The 23,522-nt window shown below is 41.5% G+C and overlaps 1 protein-coding gene across 2 annotated transcripts in view; it reads right to left on the bottom strand.

Annotated features, from left to right (window-relative positions):
* Positions 1–23,522, bottom strand: part of Cped1 (cadherin like and PC-esterase domain containing 1) — a 271,573-nt gene that overhangs the window by 163,781 nt on the left and 84,270 nt on the right. The gene's annotated exons all lie outside the window — the stretch shown is intronic.

Below are 23,522 nucleotides of genomic sequence, written 5' to 3'. Positions count from 1 at the left end.
ACGAGCCCAGTCACATAACCTTTGACCTACAGTCTGTCCTGCCGATGGGATGTTCTGGGTTAAGGGTGTTGCAGAGATTGTGGGAGTAGCCAACTCCAGCCAGACCTGACATTGCCTGGAGTGCCAGAGCCCCGAGAATGAGCGGCCCACAGACCTAGGATAGAATCGAACGCAATTGGAGGGGAGAGAAGTCAATGTAATGATGCCTAACAATATTCTCCCCCAATTATCATCAGAGAGGGCTCATTCAATAACTGATGGCAGCAGATACAGAGACCCACATCCAAACACTGGCCAAGCTTGGGGAAATCTGATGAAAAGAGGGAAGAAGCATTGTAGGAGCCAGAGGGGTCAAGGACACCACAAGAAAACCCACAGAATCAACTAACCTGGCTCATAGGAGCTCAGAGACTGAACCAACAACCAGGAAGTCTGCATGGGACCAGTCTAGTCTATATATATATATATATATATATATATACACACACACACACACACATATATATATACACACATGTATATATGTATATGTGTGTGTGTGTGTGTGTATATATATATATATATATATATATATATATATATGTGATAGTTGTGTAGCCTGGTCTACTTGCTGGACTCTAACAGTGGAAGCAGGGGCTGTCTTTAATATTTTGACTGTTTGGGGAAATCTATTCCTCATACTGAATTACCTTTCCAAACCTTAATACTTGTGGTTAGTCCTACCACAACTTAATATGCCATGTTTTGTTGATATCCGTGGGAGGCCTGCCCCTTTCTGAACACAAGTGGAGGAGGAGTGGATTGGGAGAGGGAATGGGAGGAAAGGAGGGAGGGGAAACTGAGGTTGGGGTGTAAAATAAATAAATAAATCTAATTAATAATGAAAGCATGATGAGAGAGGATTTCTTTTGGGAGTCGTTCATTTTCATTTTTTTTATTTTTAACCGTAGACCAAGAGACCAATTGTAATAATTGGTTCTAATTGCTCAGAAGGGAAGGTAGATGGCGTATCGCTAGCCATCCAAGCCCGCGCTGACTTCCGTCCACACTGCTCAGGGGTCTGATGTGGACAGAAGGTAGCGTAGGCGCTGTTTGTGGTGTGAGTGCACTCAGGAAACAGGCTGACTTCCTGACAATGCCTTGCTTCATATGCTTTAGGTGGTTAGACCCGGGAAAGTTCGCCAGGGTCTTAAACCTATTTCAGAAAGATTTAAGTTACACCCATGAAGAACAGCGACAGCGTCTTACTTCAGAACAGTGATACTGAGATGTTTACAAAGAGGAAATGTTGGATAAACGTAATAAGAATGCCTGGAAGTTATGGAACACTACAAAAACGACCTACTTCCATCAAAAGTGACATCAGCTTTTGGCATCCACAGAAGCACAGGAGTCAGAAGCATTTTATTTGTTCTAAAACATAAACGGACACACCTGAGATAAATACCAGTGTACCTGTACTAACTCATATACATAGGTATTTCTTTTTAAATTTTACAGCACAGACATCCTAGTGGCTCATGCCTGGCTTATGTCTCAATTTTATGTAGAATTAAGCACACACACACTTCTCAGTAGCTTATAGTATTCCGTTAAATACTACATATGACTAATTAGGGCATTCTCCTATACTGTGCACTTACTGTTGAAATATTTTCCTTTGCTATTTTAACAACGATGTGATGAACATTCTCATACTACTGTTTTGGTGCACCTGTATAAGCTTATCTAAATTCTTCTAGGCATAAAAAATCACCAGGTTAATAGATAAGTGCATTGTAAATTTGTTGGGCATTATCAAATTGCTTTTTAAAACACGTATCCTAATTTCCACTCTATCCAAGACTGTAGGAGAGTTGTGGTTTTACACCAGGTCACAATGCTTGATTTTTAAGTCAGGTAATATCTCCAGCTCTAGAAATGAAATGAAGCCTTGAAAGGAATTTTCCTCTTGTGCACATTTGATCAACACTAATACAGTCTAATTTAAAACATTTCACAGTCCCAAGTAAGGTCACACAAGGAGAGCTGTTTGATGGCGTACCAGATCTCATTATTCAGCACAGTGTGACTTGGTGCAAAAAAGTCCTGGAAATCTATTAGTAAGGCTTCCCTAGCAATCAAGTTACAACGTGTTGTAACAACGGGATTGGAGTTACTCAGACTGCTTCGGTTTTTGAATTTGACAAATAAAAAGCCATAGAAGACCATTTCTTTCCGTATAAATCACAACCTTGAAATGTTTTTAAATTACATCTGTGTGAGCGGGATGATGTGCGTGGCGCTCAGAGAAGACCTTACAGGAGCTGGTTCTCTCCTTCCTCCATGTGTGGGTCCCAGGGACTGAACTCAGCTAATCAGGCTTAGAAGCGAATGCCTTTATCTATTGAGCCATCTCACTGGACTGGAAATGACAACTTTGAAAAGGTTGAGATGGGGGCCAGGCGTATGGCCCACTGGTAGAGCATGAATTTAACACGTACATGACCTTGGGTATAATAATTTCCTGTGGCGAAAGAGAAAATAAAATGTTGACTAAATCCCTCAACCTTGTAAAAAGAAATGTTCTTAATATTTCACTACATATATACATTCATAAGAAGTTATTATTAGGGAAAATTGTATCTCTACCGAAGAGCTTGTTTGTTGCTTTTCTGGACGTGATAAGACAACAGAACCATTGAGTCCAGTGTCTCCCACTCACAGGAAGCCCAGTATCTGAAATCTAAATACAGCTGACCTTGGAGATGCTAGACACAGCCTACTTTTACCAGGCTAATATCTCAATGGTGTTATCAAGGTAGTACCAGAGAGGGGGGGGGGAGGAGGGGGAGAGAGGGAGAGAGAGGGAGAGAGAGGGAGAGAGGGGGAGAGAGGGGGAGAGAGGGAGAGAGAGAGAGAGAGAGAGAGAGAGAGAGAGAGAGAGAGAGAGAGAGAGAGAGAGGAGAGAGAAGAGAGGAGAAAAGAACTTTGTCCCCTTTTGTGGTTTATTTCAAATGTTGGAGCTATACACAATGTTGGAAGAGCTGATGTGAGAGTTGCCAAAAATGCAAAGGGTTTTTCCATTACTGTGACTCAACAACAGAATTTAATACTGAGTAAATAAAGTTTATAGTAATTTATATTTACACACACCAGGCTTCCATTATATTATTTCATACTTGCTGATGGCTACATTTTATGATTCCTTGCCCTGAAACTTTTGTAATTAGCTATACTTTACTATCTAAAGTGACTCCTATTTTATTTGAGTATGGGGAAAATGAACAGGCACGAACTCCATTACTATGTAGAAAATACAGTTATATTTCATGGAAATATTACAAATGATCGTGGACATATTTAATCATCTTAAATTATTTAACAGAATCAAATATTTGTTGGGCGGTCCCTTCTTAGGTCTTTTATGTGGCATATTCATCCAAGGTTCTTTCAAGAAGTCTGTCACCCTATTTCCTCCCCATCTTACCCACCTCCCTCCTACTCCCTAGACACATTCAGAAAGCCTAGAAGTGTCCTTATAATAGTGTCGGAAGTAGCTGCTGTTTTTGAGGGAATTTGGGAGATGAGACCCTGTCAAATGGGTAGTGTTCCAAATAACTCCCTAATTCATGGACAGAGGATAGTTAAAGTGTTTCAGAAACAATTCAATGCGAGGTACCGAGCATGCAACCATTAGGTTTGCTTGCCCACAGCATGATGCCAGAGTGGACAGTAGATTCAGATGTGGAACATTATCTAGCCAGTAGGACTGTGCTTTTCTTCTATATCTACTTGTAGCTTAAGCATCCCAGTCACCTGGAGAAAAAAAATGGACCACTTGTTAGGGATGCACCAAGGCTGTTGTCCTTGTGCCTTTGAGCATCTGGTAGAATGTGTCCGAGTGCCTCCTGACTGGGGTGCTGTGATGCGAACAGGGAGACTGAGGCAGAAGTAAGGGGCCTGGTGTGGCATTTCTGTTCTTGCCAATGAACACTGGGCTTGTGGCACTGGCAAGGAGTCCTCTAGATTCCAGTATGTGGCTCCCATGAGTCGTCCACACTCTTCACGACACTAAAACACAATGCTGACCCACACCAGGTGCTCTAGGTAGCAATGAGGTAGTCAACTGTGGTTACAAGCCAAAATGTTACCCAAGTGAACTAAAAATCCTTTCTTTGGTTAGTAATTCCTCCTGCTCTGTGAAGCATGTAATTATATACAACACAGGTAGCGACTATAACACTGGAAAACACATGTACTGGAAAAAATTAGCTGCCAATTTTCTGGTGTGTTTGATTTAATGTTTTCTTTCCCCATAGCTAGTAATTAATATGAAGGTAATAGCAAAAGTCTAATTATGTTTCACAAATGTTTGGATGCTATCTTGCATTTCTTATTACTGAACTAAATATACTGTTCTGTGTTTTAAATTTCCACTGAAGGTAAAAGTCCTTGATTAGCAATTAATAATGATTTGAGATTAGAAGTATAAATACGTATAGTTAAAAGAATGCTAATTGCTGCTCCTGCCTTAGGGCATTTATAAGCCTTAATGCTTAACTAGAAGGCATAAAAGCTATGAAAATGGAACATAAAACTCACACACATCACAAATATGATTTCAGAAATGCCGAAGCTGAGATTGCAGTCAGGAATAACTTCTCTTGCAGTCCCTAAGCAAAGGCCACAGATATTGGACACAGATATTTCGAAGGCAAGAAGGATAGGGGACAAATGCCCCAATGTTCTCTTTCCCTGTGCCTGAGCTTTAGCTACTACCCAAGGCCAAGTAAAGGATGCTGAAGTGGGCTGTAAAGAGCAGCCTTTCGGAGAAAGGCCTAGGGTGAACTACAGGGGCAAATAGACATGACCCAACAGAAACACCACACTTGGAAGAGAGGGGACATGTCCCCAGTCTACTCAGCCATATAGATCTGGGTTCACATACAGAAATAGAATGAAAGAAAAGGAATAGTGTCTTTATCTCCAGCCAGAGGATTTGCACAGGACAGCAGGCAATGGCTTAGACGGAACCCTGTGAAACTGCCTGCTGCTGTATCAAAACATTAGCATATGGGCCAAGTATCATCAGCAACTGACAGTGGTCAACCCAATGTTTCTTTTACTGTATCTTGGGACTTACTGAAAAAAAATGAGGGTGTATAATCAGGTAAAACTGAGGGCGTGGGCTCAAGGAACACACTGGAAGAGTAGACCAAGATTCTAAGACTCAGAATTCAGGGAAGACTTGGGGAACATGGGATCTTCTGATCATGACAGGGCTGCTGTGCTGACGACCTCACAGCAGCCGTGGTCCCCTGCATAAGACCTGTGCAATTTCAGTCACTCCATCCATTCACTCAGAACCGCTGATTCCAGCGTGGATGCAGGGAGGGCTCGGGACTTCCTGCCTAAGTTCAAGGAGCAATTGATAGCTGAGGGATGCTAATGGAAGGAGAGTCGGTTTTCCTTAAGTGTGGCCCCCAAGTGGGCTACCATGCCCCAAATGGGTAGCTCCACACTCATGGGTATACAGGTAACACGGAGAGAACATAGGGCTAGTTGGAAGTTGGGGGGGGGGGGCTAAAAGTGAATTCAGAAGAAGCAGGGAAGAGTGGGTATTAACATATACAAATATCAAAGAATTAACAACACATATTAAAATTAAAAATAAAAACTAGCATTTTAGTAAGAGCATATAATTATACTATCTGCAAAGGAAATTACCTATAGCTTGAATGCCTGTGGATAAGAAAGGGGTGACCCTGGAGTCACTCATAAGTGTTTGGCTTCTTCTTTGAAAGCACTAGAGACACAGTCCAAGTCTCCTATAAGCCAAGAAATAGACTCACTTCTCATTTGTTTGCTGAAAGGGTAACTGGAGAACTAAGGTCATCTGCAAGTCGAGTTGTCTTGATTTTCGATATAAAGTTGGCCAAATCGGAAATGCCATCTTGCTGTGAATTTAGCACATTGATCATGAGTGTGTCATGCAGCCAACCAGCTGCCCTTCCGTCTGTGTGAGACCCAACAATCTTATGGGAAAGAGACTGCAGACGAATTCTCTTTAGCCACCATCCCCTAAAAAGGTATTTAAGGAATATTAGTTCTCTCACCTTTTCAGGAGAGTAGAAAAGAGTGAGGGACACATCCACAGGTGGGTCAAGATTATAAACTTAGCAAGTTGTTTGCCTTAGAGAAGAGGGATTCTGTGCAGGGAAGGTCGTCTTAGCTCACAGGACTAGAAGCTAGACACGGCAGGGCCTCTGTTGCTTGTTTTGAAATTTTCGTTTGCTTGTTTTGAAATTTTCCCTCCATTGTCTGTCTGCTGCTAGACACAGGCTGGCACCAAATAGAGAGGATCAAATAAATACATGCTTAATATGTGAACTAAAGTTTCTTCTTACACAAACCAGCAAATATAAATGTTTTGTTCTTAGGGATGTACTGGCTGCTTTTGTGTGTCATGTTGACACAAGTTAGAGACATCAGAGAGGAAGGAGCTTCAGTTGTAAGGCATTTTCTCAATTAGTGATTAATGGCAGAGGGTCCAGGCCGTGGTGGGTGGTTCTAAAGAAAGCAAGCTGAGCAAACCAGGGGAAGCAAGCCAGAAAGCTCCCCTTCATGGCCTCTGCAACCTCTCTTGCCCCCAGGTTCCAGCCTTGCTTGAGTTCCCGCACTGACTTCCTTCAATCATGGACTAGGATCTAGAAGTAAATGTCAAATAATCCCTTTCCTCCCCAACTTGCTTTTGATCATGGTGCTTCATCACAGCAGTAGAAACCCTAACTAAAAGGGGATTTAAAAAGACACAGAAATGAAATAAATGCCAGGCAGTATCTGGAAAATTTTTACTGGAGTTGTAAGCTATTAACCTGTCATTGTCTGGCTTAAGGGATGTCTTAAAGATGGAGAGAATACTTTTACCTCTCTACTGCAATGTGGAGTTTCTAAGATTGCGATGTATATTATCCATATCAAAAATCTGCAAAACAGCATCCAGAAGCCTCACTAAGGGGACAAAGATCAACAACTCTGAGACCAGTTATTTAAGGCCAAGCTGTGGACTAACAGCAAAGAACTACAGACTCCACAGAGATCAAAGGAAGTCCCAGGAGGAGCCATTTGCAGATGGCCAAGAGGAAGGTAATACACAGGGACCATGGATGGGCTTAACTTAGGACTAAAGTTTCTTGTTTTACCAAGCAGATGGACCTTGGGTCTAAGAAGATATAAGTGGAGCCAACCAACATGCATATTCTAATTGTCCAACATGTTATGAATTGTCACTAACCAATATTTTCCAAATTTTTACAAATAAGACTACAAATTATATTTTTCAAACTGTGTTTGTTAATGAATTTATTTATGGGTTAAGACTCCACTCCTTGGTCTTTCTAAGTTCAGTATCTTTATCAAAAAATAATAATAGGGATCTTGGGAGATGGCTTAGAGGTTAAGAGAACCAGCTCCTCTCGCAGAGGACCCAGGTCAGTATCCAGCAGCCTCATGGTAGCGCTCAACATCTGTAGCTCCACTCCACGAATCCAGTGCCTTCTGACACACACAGGCACCAGGCATACAAACAATACATGTATATACATACAAGCAAAATACTCATATGCAAAATAGAATAAAAATAATTTTTAAAGTAGTAATAAAAATGATCTACTTACAGGGGTGGTAACAGAATTAAATACAAAATTCCCTTAAAATGGTTTGCACAGAATTTGCATATATTAAATGCTCAAAAATCACTAGACTGGGGCTGGAGAGTTGAGTCAGCAGTTAAGAGCTGGACCTTCTCTTGCAGACAACCTGAGTCCTGTTCTTAGCACCAATATCAGGAGGCTCACGGCTGCCTTTAGCTCCTTGTCAAAGGGTATCCAATGCCTCTAGCATCTGCAGCGATTGCACTCACACACACACACACACACACTCACACACACACACACTCACACATTTGCGCACACACAGAGTTTGAAAACATAATAAATGCTACATTAGTGAGAATTTAAAATATTGCTCCCCAAATCTTAGAAACTCTCTAACTCTCTAACCACAACTGAAATATTATTTCTTCTATTTCTATACTCAGATGCTTCCCACTACTGCTCACTATCAGTCAAAGGCTAATCCGTTAATTCTTTCCTGTGATTATTTTATCTGTTTGGTTTTTTTTTATTTTTTAAGGTCTCTCTACAGCTCTGGCTATCCCCAAACTCAATATGTAGACCAGGTTGGCCTCAAACTCAAAGATCTCCCAGCCTCTAAAGTGTTGGGATTAAAGGTATGTGCCACTGTGCCCAGTCTCTATTTATTTACATACTTATTTATATGTTTGTCATATGTGTCCATGTGTTGTTTGCAGGTGCCCATAGAGGTCAGAAGGGGGTCACTGGATGCCCTGGAGTTGGAGTTACAGGGTATTTTTAATCTGGTCAACATGAGTTCTTGGGAACTGAACTCTGGTCTTCTTCAAGGGCAGCAAGCCCTCTGGTCTGCTGAGCAATCTCTCAGGACTCATGTGAGTCTTAATCATCGAGCATCTCCCCCTGGCTTCATAAGAGCAAAATGGGAAGTACATATAATAAGGGCAACTGTGTAGTCAACTGAGACTTGAGAGTAGATCGTGAAGAAGTGCTCCCTGCTCTTTCCTCAGGTTTAGTCTCCTGTGGTCCTAAGCAAGGGAAGAGTTCAGTTCCTGTCCTCTTTCATTCATCTAAAGGGATTTTATAGTAGGTTCCAATCCTGTGCTAGATCACGAATGGAGTAAGGTTAGCACTGACTCCCTTAGCGTATATGTCTACTACTTCTTCTCTGTATTTTGCTCAAAGTAAACATTGCTGCAAACAGCACAGATCTAAACAGAACTAACTTCTAAACGGATCCAGAGCAAAACTTTCTAGACAATAGCAATCGTCATTGGGATTCTGCCTACTCCAAATGCTCTGAGTCCTTTACAAATCTTCATTTTTGTTTTATGAAAATAGCATTATCCAAAGGGTTTTTGAAGAGAACGAATATAGCATACGTCTGGCCTCATTTGGGCAACTCACAGGTAATTTCTCAAGATCTGAAATCAATTGCATTGCTACATGTGTGACAGTCCTCACAGCTTCCTCTTGATGGCCTCAGATGCCTTCCTTATGCTGTTATCAGAAAAGGACATGCCATACCACAAGTACACACCACGCAACACTTCAATATCATACTGTTTGGGGAGGAAGAAGCATAACATGCACTCTGCTGCAGGAAATGAGATGTAACCCATAACCTGAGGTAAGTGGAGACACAATTTGACCTGGAAAAATGACCAGCTCCAAGACACAACAATGTGCTCTAAAGGAGGAGTCTCATTGCACAAAGTCCCCACCACCTGACCCATCCATCAATCACACGCCTATCAAGCGTTCAGCAAATGCAGGCCATAAGTGCCCTTCCTTCACTTCTTTGTCAGTGGAAGTATCAAAGTCACACAGTTCTACAAAACCAATTTTCCCCATGGACTCCTCTATGTCTTGACCATGACAACATAAGAACCTTGAATTCCGCTCATTTTCCTTGGTGATAAAAGCTGTATGTAGACGACCACTTCAATTTGCTTGCCCTATGATTTCACTGCAGTGACCAAACAGCATGAAAGATTGTTTTATTACGTTATGGCAGCTTAATTTTCCTTTGATGTTCTTCTACATGAATTTTCCAGAGGACAAGAAATTTTTTTATAAAGGAAAATGCATGACTACTCCAGGAAGGTCCAGGATGAATAATTTAGTATAAATTAATGAGCATCATTAATAACAATTTGAAACACAGCTTCCAGCAAATATTAATACATAAGAGTCCAATAAATATGACAATAAAGTAGATGCCTAAATCCACCTGCTGTAAAAGAACTTAATCACTTTATTAGAGCAAACCATTTCCCTCACGACACATTTTCTGGAATAAACCATGAAATAGTATTGATTTAATTTGCATCAGAATAATTAATGGCTTACTAGAATCTGTAACAATAATTATAAATTCCTTTGAAGTTTAGTGTAGTCAATGATAATTTCAATGTAAGCTACAAACACTGGGGGTAGTGGTCCCCATTTAAAGGAAACCAGGCATTGAGATGGTCTTGAATGACAAACCCACAGGCAAATGGCAAATCCGTCATTTTTATACCATATTTTAGCATACTAAAGTATACTGTGTCACTCTCAAGTTGCTTCTCTATTTATATATTGTTTGCAAATAAAGATATTATATTTGAGTCAGTTTTATGGTATCAAGATTTTCATAATTTGTGAATCCCAGTATAAAATAAAAATGTAGAAGATGCAGAGACTCAGAAGAGTTGGCTAAATGAAGTCCCATGGGCAATAGGGACTTAGACACCAGAAATAAACCACAACCATAGGACACCCCAGGAAAGCAAACAGACACAGAATTATTAAACCAGCTTATCCTGTGTTTCCTTCATGGCAATCAGCCAGTGGTGTGACAGGAATCTATGGAGGTCAGGTTTGATTGCTTAGCCTTGGTGCCACGGACCGCCTCTCGTGGAGACCACTAACCGCGGGAGAACAGGGGTGAAGGCTAGGAGAAATCAGGAATCGGCGAGGAAATGACAGACAGACACACTCAATAAGGTTGAATATGCTGCTGCAAATTTACTGAAGTTCAAACATCAGTTTTATAGGATCACAGAAGGAAGTTGGCAAACAAATTACATGAGAAGAATGATTATAGGCAATAATCAAAAGCTTTACATGAGAAAAATTGATTACAGACAATTGATTGTTTCCAGTATGTCTTGTGGTTAGGGCCAGGTGAGCAGAGCTCTTCTTTGAAATCTGTCTCACACCACTAACCAACTATTTTCTCATAGCCCTAAATCATATCTGTTCTCATGGTAACCCAAAACACCATTCTTTAGGGTTATACTTCCAAGGCTTGCTCCGATGGTGAATAATTGGTTTCTTAATGTCAAGAATCCTGCCTTTCTCTGTTATCTAAAATGCACGTGGGGGTTTCTCATTCTGGCCTCTCCCATCATGAGCTCCTTTTGTTCTAGGGTATCCATAAGTTTTCCCAGAGAGCGAGCCAGAGTCCAATATGTCTCAGTAGTTTGATTATTATTATTGGTAATGTCCTGGAACTTCTTGATCTGCTGGCAAGATAAAAGAACTATACAGAAACAAAGAAGGAACAGAAAGCTCAATACAGCGCCAGGGCTAGCCAGGGCGAGTTTGCTGATCCGGAATCATGACTGTGGCTGATTGCCAGGGAACCGCCTGGGGCTCAGCTCCTGGGAGCGCAGACCCCAACCCTTCAGCGTCGTTTCACCTAAGCGGCATTTTTCTGCTACAAAGGCGTGACAGCCGTGGGCGTAGCACCTTGGGAAACAGGGATCATTTCTAACAGACCTCAGACAGGAGGACATGAGACTGAAGCCAGCCATACCCTACCCTGACTTCCTGAAATGGGGTCTCCGTTTTCAACCATAGCCAGTGAAGAGGATCATTCGCTGAGCACTTCTGTTATTTAGTGTCTTCTAAATTACTAAAGAATTAACTGAATTCAGTGATCGGAGAGTGGAGGCAACTGCTCCTCAAAAGATAACTGGCCAATCCAAAAATCCAGTCTTTCTCTGCTGATCTGAATTATGACCTCTGATGTTAATCTGTTTCTTTTCCATAAAGAATTAAGTAAAGTAATGAAGTTGAAATAACTATTTCTCCAGAAAGACTTTTCAAATGTTCCTCAGAAATTTTTATCTCTTGTACTGACAAGATAATATGTATAGTGTATATGTATATATATATACTGATTTATACTGTTTACATACATACACACAAATATTATACACACACATACACAAACACACACACACACACACACACACACACACACACACACACACACACACACACACACACACACTGACTTACATAGAGAGTTTTTGAATCGATATCCATAGCCTGGCTTTCAGGTTCAGTTTTGTCTTTTGTGATACTGGGATCCCTTGCATGCTTGTGAAACACTCTACCAAAAACAAGGTGTCCCAGGCTCCTTTTTCACTTTCTGTTTTGAGACAAGGTCTTACTAAGTTGCTTAAATTGGCCTTAAACTCAGCCTGTAGCACAGGTTAACCTTGACTTTGGGATCTTCCTCCCTCCTTGGCCTCCTGGTCACTAGGATTCCAGTTACCACTGCATATCTGCATGCCCCCATTCTAGTTTTCATTGCCAGCTTGACCCAACCTAGAGTCTTTGGGGGAAGAGAGAACTTCAATTGAGGAAATGCCTTGATCAGACTAGCTTGCCAGTATGTCTGTGAGGCATCATCTTGATTGTTAATTGATGGAATGGGCTGAACCATTCTTAGGCAGGTGGGCCTTGGCTTTTTTTTTTTTTTTTTTTTTTTTTTTTAGAAATGTCAATTAGCACAAAACACGGAACAAACCACTAGCAGATTTAATGCGTGATTTTGCTTCAACTCCTACCTCCAGGTTTCTGCTTGAGTTTCTGTCCTGACTTCCCTCATTAATGGACTGTGACCCAGAAGTATAAGCTATATGAACCCTTTTCCTAAACTGCATTTGGTCATTGTAGTTTCCACAGCAACAGAAAATAAAGCAAACAAGAACACTCCTGTACAACAGCCCCAGATGTGAACTTTCCTTGTTTTAAACTGCTACTTAGATTACTGAGAAAAAGCTGATAGTAAAAGGCCATTTGCTATTTATTTTTAAGTACATTAAATACCTTAAAGAGAATATTTGTGGCATTCAATATCATTCCAGGCATATTCAATAAACTAGGGTTATATAGTCACTGATTTTAAAAGTCCAGTAAATCCTAATATCACTCAGCAGCTCCAGCCATGAGAAAACCATTCAATATTATTTTTGATCCCAATAAATTCCAGCCACTAGATACTTGGCATCGCTTGGAAGTAACAGAAAGAACTCAAGATGAGTGGTAGCAAAGAAAATAAAATATCAAAAGTATGAGTTTTCTTCTTTTCCTTCTCTGCTCTAATGAAGGAACTGTGATGATTTGGAAGCTCAACCTTGCTTTAATGAGTAAAACTCAAATTGATTATAAGGGTGAACTGGGAAAGGAAGAGTGTACAAAAGTCCAAAGAAGAGAATGACTGACCCAAGCTCATGGGATCTCATAGACACTGGACCAGGAGTCAGTAAGCCTGCAGGGGACCTACTTAGGTCCTTTGCATGTGTGTGGCAATTTGGTAGCTTGGTCTCTTCATAAGGATTCTAACAGCGAGAGCAGGACCTCTCTCTGGTGCTTAGCTGGCTTTTCGGTAACCTGTTCTCCATGCTGGATTACCCCCGGTCCTGCGTTGGCCATAATGGGAGAAGCTCAGGAGGGAAGAACCTCAGCTTGATATGCCATGCTTTGTTCAAGCCCAGGGAAGGCTGTCCCTTTCTGAATGGAGATGGAGGAGTGGATGGGGAGGGGGTAGATGCAAAAGGGGTGGGGATGAGAAGAGAGGAGGGAACGGGTGGTATGTAAAACAAATTTTAAAAATGTTATTCAAATAAAAGGAGAGAGAATATTTGAGCAAAACAGAGGAAGCTATCTAAGAATTAAGAGGTTTACAAATGAAGAATTTGACAGAATTTTGTTGTGTGATGAGGGCCGTGGCACAGTTTAGTACACAAAGGTGTTTGCTGCCAAGTATGAAGATATACTTGAGCCCACACACCAGAATCCACAGTGTTGAAGAGCATTAATTCCACTGGGTTGTCCTCTGACCTCCACATGTGGACTAAGGCTTGCTCCTCCCCCAAGCCAATCAATCAATCAATCAGTGAATAAATAAATTTTGTGGGTTGAGTAATACTAAATCTTTAGTATTTTTTTCTTTAACATTACCACCTTTTAAACATAAACTATTTAAAAAGTCCAACTGCTCCACAAGGCAATTGTAGAACCTTTGGAACCTTTGGAACCAGAGGTGATGCTGGTTGGGGAGGGGGGAGTTTTACCTTGCTTGCCTAATCAACGTGATGCTCGGCTTTCTCAAAGGGTAATTTTGACCTGGATCCCCTGCCATATTGTCTCAGTCTCCTGTGATTGGAGTCAGGTTCCATAGCCTAAGTGGTCTTTAGTATTCTTTCCAAGCAGAGTTGCGAGTCACCAGTAGAACAGTAAAATTGGATTTAGAGTAAAAAAGCACCCGAAGTTTCTGTAAGGATTCTGAAATACAAGAGTGCTCATTCAATTTCATGGATGAAGAGCAAAAAGTGTCGGAAGTTCATGGCCACCATTATCCATCAAATGATCTGCAATCTGGGTTCTTGACACTGCTCCGGAGTTACTTAGCCAGCCTCCCAGTGGTTCTCAACCTTCCTACTGCTGCGACCCTTTAATACAGTTCCCCATGTCATGGTCGCCCCCAACCATCAAATTATTTTCATTGCTACTTCATAACTGTAATTTTGCTCCTGTTTGAATGTAATGTACATGTCTGTGTTTTCCAATGATTTCAGGTGATCCCTGTGGAAGAGTCATTCGCCCCCTGAAGGGTCAGGAACCTCAAGTCGAGAGCCTCTGCTGTGGCTGCTGCTCATTTCCCACAGACGGTGGCTCTTTACTCAGCATTTTTGTCCAGCCCTCAATCTAACCGTTCTTCCCCAAAGCACTTAAAAACGTTCTTAGTATACTTTTGTCCTAGGAGTCTGAAATGACATTAAGGCATGTATTTCTGACTAGATTTTTTTTTAAACTGATTTGAAACACTAGAGGTTTCCTGTTTCCCTGTTTTGCTTTCAGTTGTGAGCCACGTTCTATATAATTAAGGATTCTCACCCACTAACAGTCTAAAATGCTGTTTCAATGGCTCCCACACAGTAAAATGCGCTATTAAAATCTGTCCACAGGTAATAGGTCCCTTAATTAAGATCTCGGTATCTTGGCACTGTATCCTTTTTCTCTTGGTCTGTGGAGATTTACCAATAGTAATTGGAAAGTTTTAAATATCATTTTATGGGTTGACTTTGCATTTTATAGCCTGCTGTGAACATATTGGAAAGTCCTTTTCCCTTAAATGACACAACACTGTTCGAAAAGTGGCTGTTGACTGACCCACGCTGGGTGGAGAGGAAAATAAAGAAACTGAAACATTTGCAAAACATGGAACAGAAGATGAATGAGCAGATCCAGTTTGCTTAAACACACCATCTTTCTCCCCTTCTTAGTAATTCTATTTAGAGTCAGAGTAAACATTCCTGGGTCTGCAATATTTGGAACACTGAGTCATAAATAGTGATGGCTTCATACTTGAAAGGAAAATAGAAGCCTGTATTTCAACTCTGTTTTGAAGAAAACTTTGAGGTCTAGTTGGGACACTGTTAAAATTCAGTTGGTATTGAGCATGCCTAAGTTCAGCTTCAGAAAGGGGGGAAGGAAGAGAAGAGGAGAGGGGAAGAGAGGCGAGGAGAGGAGAGGAGAAGAGAAGAGAGGAGAAGAGAGGAGAAGAGAGGAGAAGAGAGGAGAAGAGAGAAGAAGAGAGGAGAGAGGAGGAGAGAGGAGAAGAGAGAAGAGAGGAGAAGAGAGCAGAAGAGAGAAAAGGAGAGAGAACGAGTGAGGGGGACCCATTTCCCAACTTTCCCTCCATGATTTACAGTCTATGGTCAATGAGAGATGGTGATGGCGAGTTGCCATCTGGTCATTATTTACTCAAGTAGTGGAGTGTTTATGTGGAATGAGTCTGATCCATGACTACTGCAATGTGTGTGGGCTTGACTTGAAGAACTGTGTGTGAGGTCTACCAGCGAGAAATCAGCCTTAAATTAAAATGAGGTAAGTAGCAAGAAATCACCACAGAGCAGGAGGACATAAAAGAAAAGGGCAACTTCAATTTCGTTTGTGGGTTTTTTTTTGAGTGCCATGTTTTATATCCCATAGACTACATCTCTCTAGACACTGGTTCCTAACCTTCCTTAATAACATTCATGTTGTGGTGACCCCCAACCATAAAATTATCTTTTTGCTACTCTATAACTGCAATTTGCTACTGGTATTATTGTTATGAATCATAATGTAAATATTGGGTTATGACCCACGGGTTGAGAAACACTGCTCTAGGGTGTCCATGTGTTTATGTGTATGTGGGCTGTTTATATCTATGCATATATGAAGGCCAGATATAGATATTGGGTTACTTCTCTCATTTGTCACCTTGGTTTTTGAGACAAGGTTTCTCCCTTAACCTAGAACTCACCAATTGGCTAGACTGGCTATCTAGTTTACCTTTGTCTACTTGACACAACATAGAGTTACCAGGGAAGAGTCTTAGTTGAGGAATCAACAAAATCAGAATGGCTTATGGGCATGCTTCTAGGGGACCTACCTTGATAGCTATTTGATGTAGGAAGATCCAACTCACTGTGGGCAGCACCATTCTCTAGACAGAAGGTCTTAAATACTGTGAGAAAGGAGAAAACTAGTGGAAAGCAAGCAAACAGACAAGCAAAGTAGTAAGCAAAGACCCACGGGTTTATTCTCTTGCTCTCCACTGTGAGTTCAATGTTTAAGGTCCTGACTTGACTTCCCCACAATATGAACTGCAGCCAATTGAATTGTAAGCCAAATAAACGTTCCCCTCCTACATGTTGCTTTTGGCCAACAGTATAGAAATTTTTTGATTTTTATAAAAATAAATTTCACAGCAATAGGAATAAAACTAGACCACTGTGGGGCTTTCAATAAGAATGACCCTGATAGGCTTATTTGAATGCTTAATCCCAGGGAGTGGAACTATTTAAGAGGCCTAGAAGAAATAAGAGGTGTGGTCTTGTTGGAGGAAGTGTGTCACTGGGGGTGAGCTGTGGGGTGTCAAAAGCCCACTCTACTCTATCTGCCTGTGGAACAGGATGGAGCTCTCAGCCACTTTTCCAGGTCATGAGTACTGCCATGATGATAATGGACTAACCTTCTGAAACTGTAAGGAAGACTCTATTTGGTTAAAAGCATCACCTCAGCCCCTAACATTCTTATCTAAAAAAGTCTGGAATGTTTGAGAAGTCTGGAAGCCCCCTGGCATCCATCTTGATATGTTGGGTGGGAAGTTCCATGTCAAAGCTACCTCCCCTGGAAGTTGCCTCAGTCCCAACTCCACCTCCAAGAAAACCTACCAAATGGTAACCCCTCCCAAGGGAGGGTTAAAACCACTCCCATGGGCTATTTAAACTGCCCCTCCCCCGAGAATGAACACCTGTTTTCCCCTTTATCCGTGGTCTTTTGGTTCTCTGTTCCCCTCTCTGTATTTTCCCGGGGGGGTGGGGGGAAGGAGTGCTACCAACCATTAAACCTGGGCATCTTCTAATTTAATCTGATTTGGATTATTGCTTCGGCAGAGAGGTTTGTCGGCCAAGGAAGAAAACTTAACAGTCTCCATTTAAATACTTCCTTTTATAAGAGTAGTCTTGGTCATAGTGTTTCTTCACAACAATAGACCACTGACCTGTGGGACCCAGGGCAACCTGGCCACATGAGGCCCAGGCCACACAATTGCCATAGCAGGCAGCACCCAGTTCCAGGAAAAGCCATAAGCCTGCACCAACCCAGGAACAGACCATCCAAAGGAAATTCCTAACATTCCAACAGTTGTAGATAGGATCACCTGCCAACACACACCCATCACTTTTCACCAGGGCACCCCTGGACAAATTTCAGTCAATCAGGGGTCCTGAACCTTAGAAATCCCTCACCCATACATTTGCTACTATAAAAACCCCACCCCAACTGAGCTCAGGGCTCTCCAATTGCTCTAATATGTTGGACACACAGAAAGTCTGAGTTTGCAAACTTGTGTAAAAATAAAGGCTTTTAGCTTTTACATAGAAGAGTTGATCTCCTAGTTGGTTTTGGGGGGACTCAGCGATCTGGGCATAACATGGCCAAGAAAACTTCTAAGCAAGTTATGGACAAACAAATCACATTTAATGCCTATAATGTCCTCATTCTACACACATAACTTGAAGTATTCCCATTTAAATATATGACCCCAGTCTATTCTCCTAAAACACTATGCTGGGAACGTATGGTGTAGGTTCATAATTCCAGCATTCAGTAGACAGAGGCAGGTAGTTCCTTGCAAGCTCAAGACCAGTACAGCCACATAATGAACTCAGCCAGACAGGGGTATATGGTAAGAGCCTGTCTAAAAAAACAATAACAATAATTAAAACCTCTACAAGAAAAACCGTGATCTTTCCTTTATTTTAGAAAGAAAATCGAAGCACAGGGAAGGCGAGAAACTCACCCCGATGGGATTTGCACATGGGGAGCCTGGCGCTGAGTGCACACGCTACTATCTTGTAGCAGCTAGAAATCAAGTTGAAGCAAACACCAACTCTAAAAAAGATTTCTACAAATGGTCAATTCCAACAAATCATGCATTTCCTATAAAACATAATTTGCCTCTACTCATACCAATTAATCCACCTTCTCACATCTGTGCTTTGCAAACCAGTTTAGCAGCACAACCAGCTAATTCTAAAAACCACCAGAGAAGCCTCCAATAAAAGCCAGAAAAACAACTTTAAGAGGCCAAGGCAATTAATTTGGGGACCTTTCTAAGCAGACCAGGATGGTGGCGCCATTATACGAAGAAGCCCGAACTGAAACTGGTGTCTGCCCTCATATCTAACTCAGCCCCACCCCAAGTATGTGACTATAGTATGAAGCTTGCCATGGTAGGCTTTCCTTTTGCCTAGCAGAGCTTTTGCCTTGATGGCTTGGGGAGTTGAGTCTCATGTAGACATACAAGAAAAGGGGTAACAGAGAAAAGGATGAAGGAGACCCCATAAGAGAGCTTAGTAATACAAAGTGAAGAAAGGACTCCTTGCTCTCCCAAGGCTAGCAATTCTGATCTGCTGCTACATTTTCTATCAATGCAGGAACACAAACAAAACCATCTTCTGTCAACACACGTTGCTCTGCTTAATCACATATACTGATGAGCACTAAATCAAGAGGATTATGTTAGCTGATGAAATGATAAAAGCAGGATGAGTAGATAAATGTAATTCATTAGGCCCAGGCATAATAGTTTCTTCCAAATAGATGCTTCTTTATTTTGGTTATTATAATCAGCCTAAAAAATCCAGTATAATGGGAAGGTAGAGTGGGAGGGATCTGAACACGAATGCACACACTCCATAAATAATTACGCGAGGCTAAAGAAGAACAGATTGTCAGTGTTTGATGTATAAGCAAAAATCCAACATTACCTCTCATTATTTTAGGGTAACATCCCTAAAATTATTCTGGGATATGAATTCTTATAAAGTTCCATCAAACTATCTATAAAATAAGCCTCATAATAATTATTGCTACCTTGCTTGGTGGCTATGCTCAATCTCCAACTTAAAGTCACAGTAAATTGCCGATTTTTCTCATATACACATACATATATGTGACATGCATGTGAGCGTGGAGAAAAACTGAAAGCCTTCTTCAGTTTTCCACTACGAATCAGTTTGTGGATATCTTGAACAATACCTTATGTGGTAGTTTGAATGAGAATGGTCCCCTTGTGCTCATGTGTTTGAATGGTTGGTCCCCAATCAGTGGACCTGTTTAGGAAGGATTAGGAGGTATGGCCCTGTTGGAGGTATGTCACTAGGGATGGGCTTTGAAGTTTCAAAAGCCCATGCCAAGTTCAGTGTCATCTCTCTCTGTCTCTCCACCTAACAGTAGATCAGGCTGCTAAGCTCTCAGCATCACACCTGCCTGCGTGCTGCCACGCTCACAGCCACAATGGTCATTAACAAACCTGACATTGTCAGCCAGTACAAATTAAATGCTTTATTCTATAATTTTCCTGGGCTGTGGTGTCTCCTTACAGCAGCAGAACAGTAACTAAGACACCTTACATGTGACACAAACATTTATAATAGAGCCTGTCATACAAAGCATTTTTGTAATGACTGTATGAAGAAGGAACAGCTCTATAACATCGTTCCCACTTCATAAGTCTAAAACAGCACAAATGGACCACTTTACCTAGACTCCCTCAGCAGCTGAGTGAACCCTGAATGAATGTCTTCCCCTCTGGATTCCAGGACTCCTGGTTTGTGACTCCCTGTGGGTTAGAATTCCTGGCACTGCTTATATTCTCACAGAAAAGGCTGAGACTCCTCACTTAATACGGGTGAATTCCTTGCTTTCCCCTGCTGGTGGGGGAAGGTGACCCCTTCGAATGCTATACATTTGCATGTGAGCTGGGCAAGCAAGCTGCTCAGTTTCCACCGAAACGGAAATGACTGCAGAGAAAAGAGCACGTTCCCATTTCACCACTAGATGGTGCTAGGGGTAGATTTTTTTTTTTTTTTAAAAAAGAAGGTCTCAAAAGTTAAGACAATGAATCAGAGGGTTTGAAAGACGTTTGAGTCTGTCCTCTCTCTCAGACAGAAGCATGTCTACCCTACCATTAAAAGGGAAACCATCTTCCAAAGCTGCTCCATCATGCAGTTAATCACAACTTCAGCACAAAATGAAAGATCCTGATTCTGCAGGAATTCGAATGAGCTTCTCTTTCCTTATACTTCGCTGGAACTTTCGTTTTCAGTCGCCGTCAAGATTATTCTTCAATGGGATTTGTCAGACTGGGAGAGTCTAAATAGCTGTTAGGATGTATTAGTCCTAATAAATGTGCATTCTCTTACATATGACCTACAATGCAATGTTCGAGAGAGGAGTCATAACAAACGTCATCCCACGAGCAATGCAATCTGCGCCACGCAGCTGAGAAAGCTATGCGCACCTTGGCTAACGCCTCCCATTAATGAACTCTTTCTTTCTAACGTTGACGACGGACTGCGAACGAAGACTACTTGAGCACCTCAAACTTATTAACATCGTTTTTCTTTCACAGCATTTGCAGTGTTACTGTCAGCAACTATCTGTCTTTATAGCCAGAGAAAGGCTGGGGGAGTGAGTGACTTGAAATTCAACACAGTAGTCTCCCAACGCTACTGACTCCCACCATGTCTCCTCTTTCCTCCCTCCCCCCTCTCTCTGAATGTAGATAGACATGCGTGCAGAGATGAGAAGCCAGTGTCACATGTGTTCTGCTATCATTTTCCACCATCCATTTTGAAGCATGATTGCTCCTTGAACCTGGAGCTTGTCCTTTTATTTAGGCTGGTTGGCCAGTAAACTCTGGAGAGCCTATCTTTACCTACGCCAGCTCTGGGATTACAGGCATATACTACTGTGCCTGGCCTTTTACACGCACACTAAAGATTTGCCTTAGAGATTTTACTGCTGTCTAAAAATACCATGACCAAAAACAACTTGGAGGGGAAAGGATTATCTGGCTTACACTTCCACAGCACTCTTCATTAGTGGAAAAAGTCAGGCCAGGAACTCAAGCAGGCAAGGAACCTGGAGGCAGAAGCTGATGCAGAGGCAATGGAGGAGTACTGCTTACTGGCTTGCTCCTCGTGGCTTGCTTAGACTGTTTTCTTTTACAACTCAGGACCATTTGCCCAAGGACGGTAGTCCCTGCAATGTACTAGGCCCTCCCACACCAAGCATTAACCAAATAAACGACCCAGAGGCAAGTGAGTTCCAGACTGTATAGTGGCCATATGGGTGCCTGGAATTAAAAAGGTGTCCTCTGGAAAATCATCCAGTGCTCTTAACCTCTGAGCCATCTCTCTAGGCCCAAGATTCCAGATAAAGTCTTAATATTTCTGTCCAGTGCACAATGGATATGCCAAGTGGGTAGAAGAATCACATAGTTCCCAACTGACAGACTACAGCCAAGTGGTTGATACTTTCCCTTATTTTCAAGGAAATGAAGCAAGGCTATATAATCATTTTATCAAATAATCTTTATCTGATTTTAACTGTCATTAATTAATATAAATATGCATAGTTCCTCCCTGGGGCTGTTTTAAACATTGGTCAGGCTGTGTGAGTGGTCAGAATATTTTCATAATTCAACAGTTTCCATTTCTTGCCATCACATCTGAAATCCTCACCAATAAAGGATTTGGGTTGAACTATTTCCCATGAAAAGCTGTATGTTTAAAGAAAGAAATATTATCCCAGAAAGAGAAGGAAGCTCAGAGAATGTGTGTGTGAGGCTGAAGCTTAAGGTAATAACTTTGCATGACCCAGAAAGGTAGGCCTCCATGCTGATCAGCACACGGCAGCTGGGTAGCCTCTGGACAGCACCCATCTCTTGGTGCTCAGATGAAGGAAAAAATGACATCCTCTTTTTTTTTTTAAATGATTTGGTGTTTCTTCTGCCTGATGAGTTAATTCTGTGGACTCTACTATGACCAATCCATATGCATTTACCAAACACAGATGTCTCTTGCTTTTTCCTGTCAAATACTACTTTCCTTTGTGTTCTCTCCCATGGGGCAATGACCAATCACAATGCCCCCGACTCCTCCATCCTTATCTTTCTCTCTTAAAATTTACACATTGAAGTCCTAACCAGGAACCTGGGAATGTGACTGGATTTGGAGATAAGGCCTGTAGGGGTGTAAGATCAAATCAGGTCATTGGGAGAGCCTCTAAATGCAGTGATTTCCAACCTTCCTAATGCTGCGGACTTTAAAAGAATTTGTTATATGGTGGTGACCCCAACCATAAAATTATTTTTGTTGTTACTTCTTAAGTGTAATTTTTCACTGTTATAAATTGTAAGGTAAATATCTGATATGCAGATGGCCTTAGGTTGACCTTGTGAAAAGGCCATTCAACTCCCAAGGGAGTCAAAACACACAGGTTGAAAACTGCTGCTCTAATGTGATGATGTGCTGGTATCATAAGAAGAGGAAATTAGAAGACAGATAGAGAAGACAGTCTGAGGACTGCAAGTCGAAGAAAAGCCTCACAATAAGCCTCATGAGCTGACACAGTAATTGTGGACTTGTCTCTAGAAGTAGGAGTAATACATTCCTGTACTGAACCACTCAGTCTGTAGTACTTTGCTGCATAAGTACTAACAAAATTGCATCTAACAGACCACTAACAAGAGCTATTCCAGGTGGCTAGCAGGGCATGTTCTCTCATTCTGGGGATACAGAAGAAGCATATTTCTGAAGTAGGCATAGATGTCAGTCATAACCTGTATCACTGAGGGGGGTGGAGAAAAGAGAGGGAGGGAAGATGGAAGGGAGAGAGAGAGGTCTTGTGATTTTGTCCCCAAGGTAAATCTACCTTGAATTTACTAGATAGCAACCACCTCTTTTGTGCTTTTGTTAATCCTGTTCATGGCATAGTCAGCAGACAACATTGCACTAAATTTCAAATGCCGGAAGAGTATAAGGGATAGTAAGTGTTGACAGTGCACAAGAAAAGAGAATTCACATTTTCTGGTGTGATCTTGAGATATAAAGAATAGGTGGTCTAAGGTTGAAAGATCAGGAAAGCATCTCCAGGAAAAAGGAAGAAAGGATAAAAGAAGAAAAGGGGAAGGAAGGTCTAAACCTTCTGTTGTAATTTATTTAAAAGCACCATGAAGAGAAGTTACCTGCAACATGGCTCACA

The sequence above is a fragment of the Arvicola amphibius genome, chromosome 2, assembly GCF_903992535.2.
Source record: "Arvicola amphibius chromosome 2, mArvAmp1.2, whole genome shotgun sequence".
Lineage (NCBI taxonomy): Eukaryota > Metazoa > Chordata > Mammalia > Rodentia > Cricetidae > Arvicola > Arvicola amphibius.
This window is presented reverse-complemented; position numbering and strand designations above follow the sequence as displayed.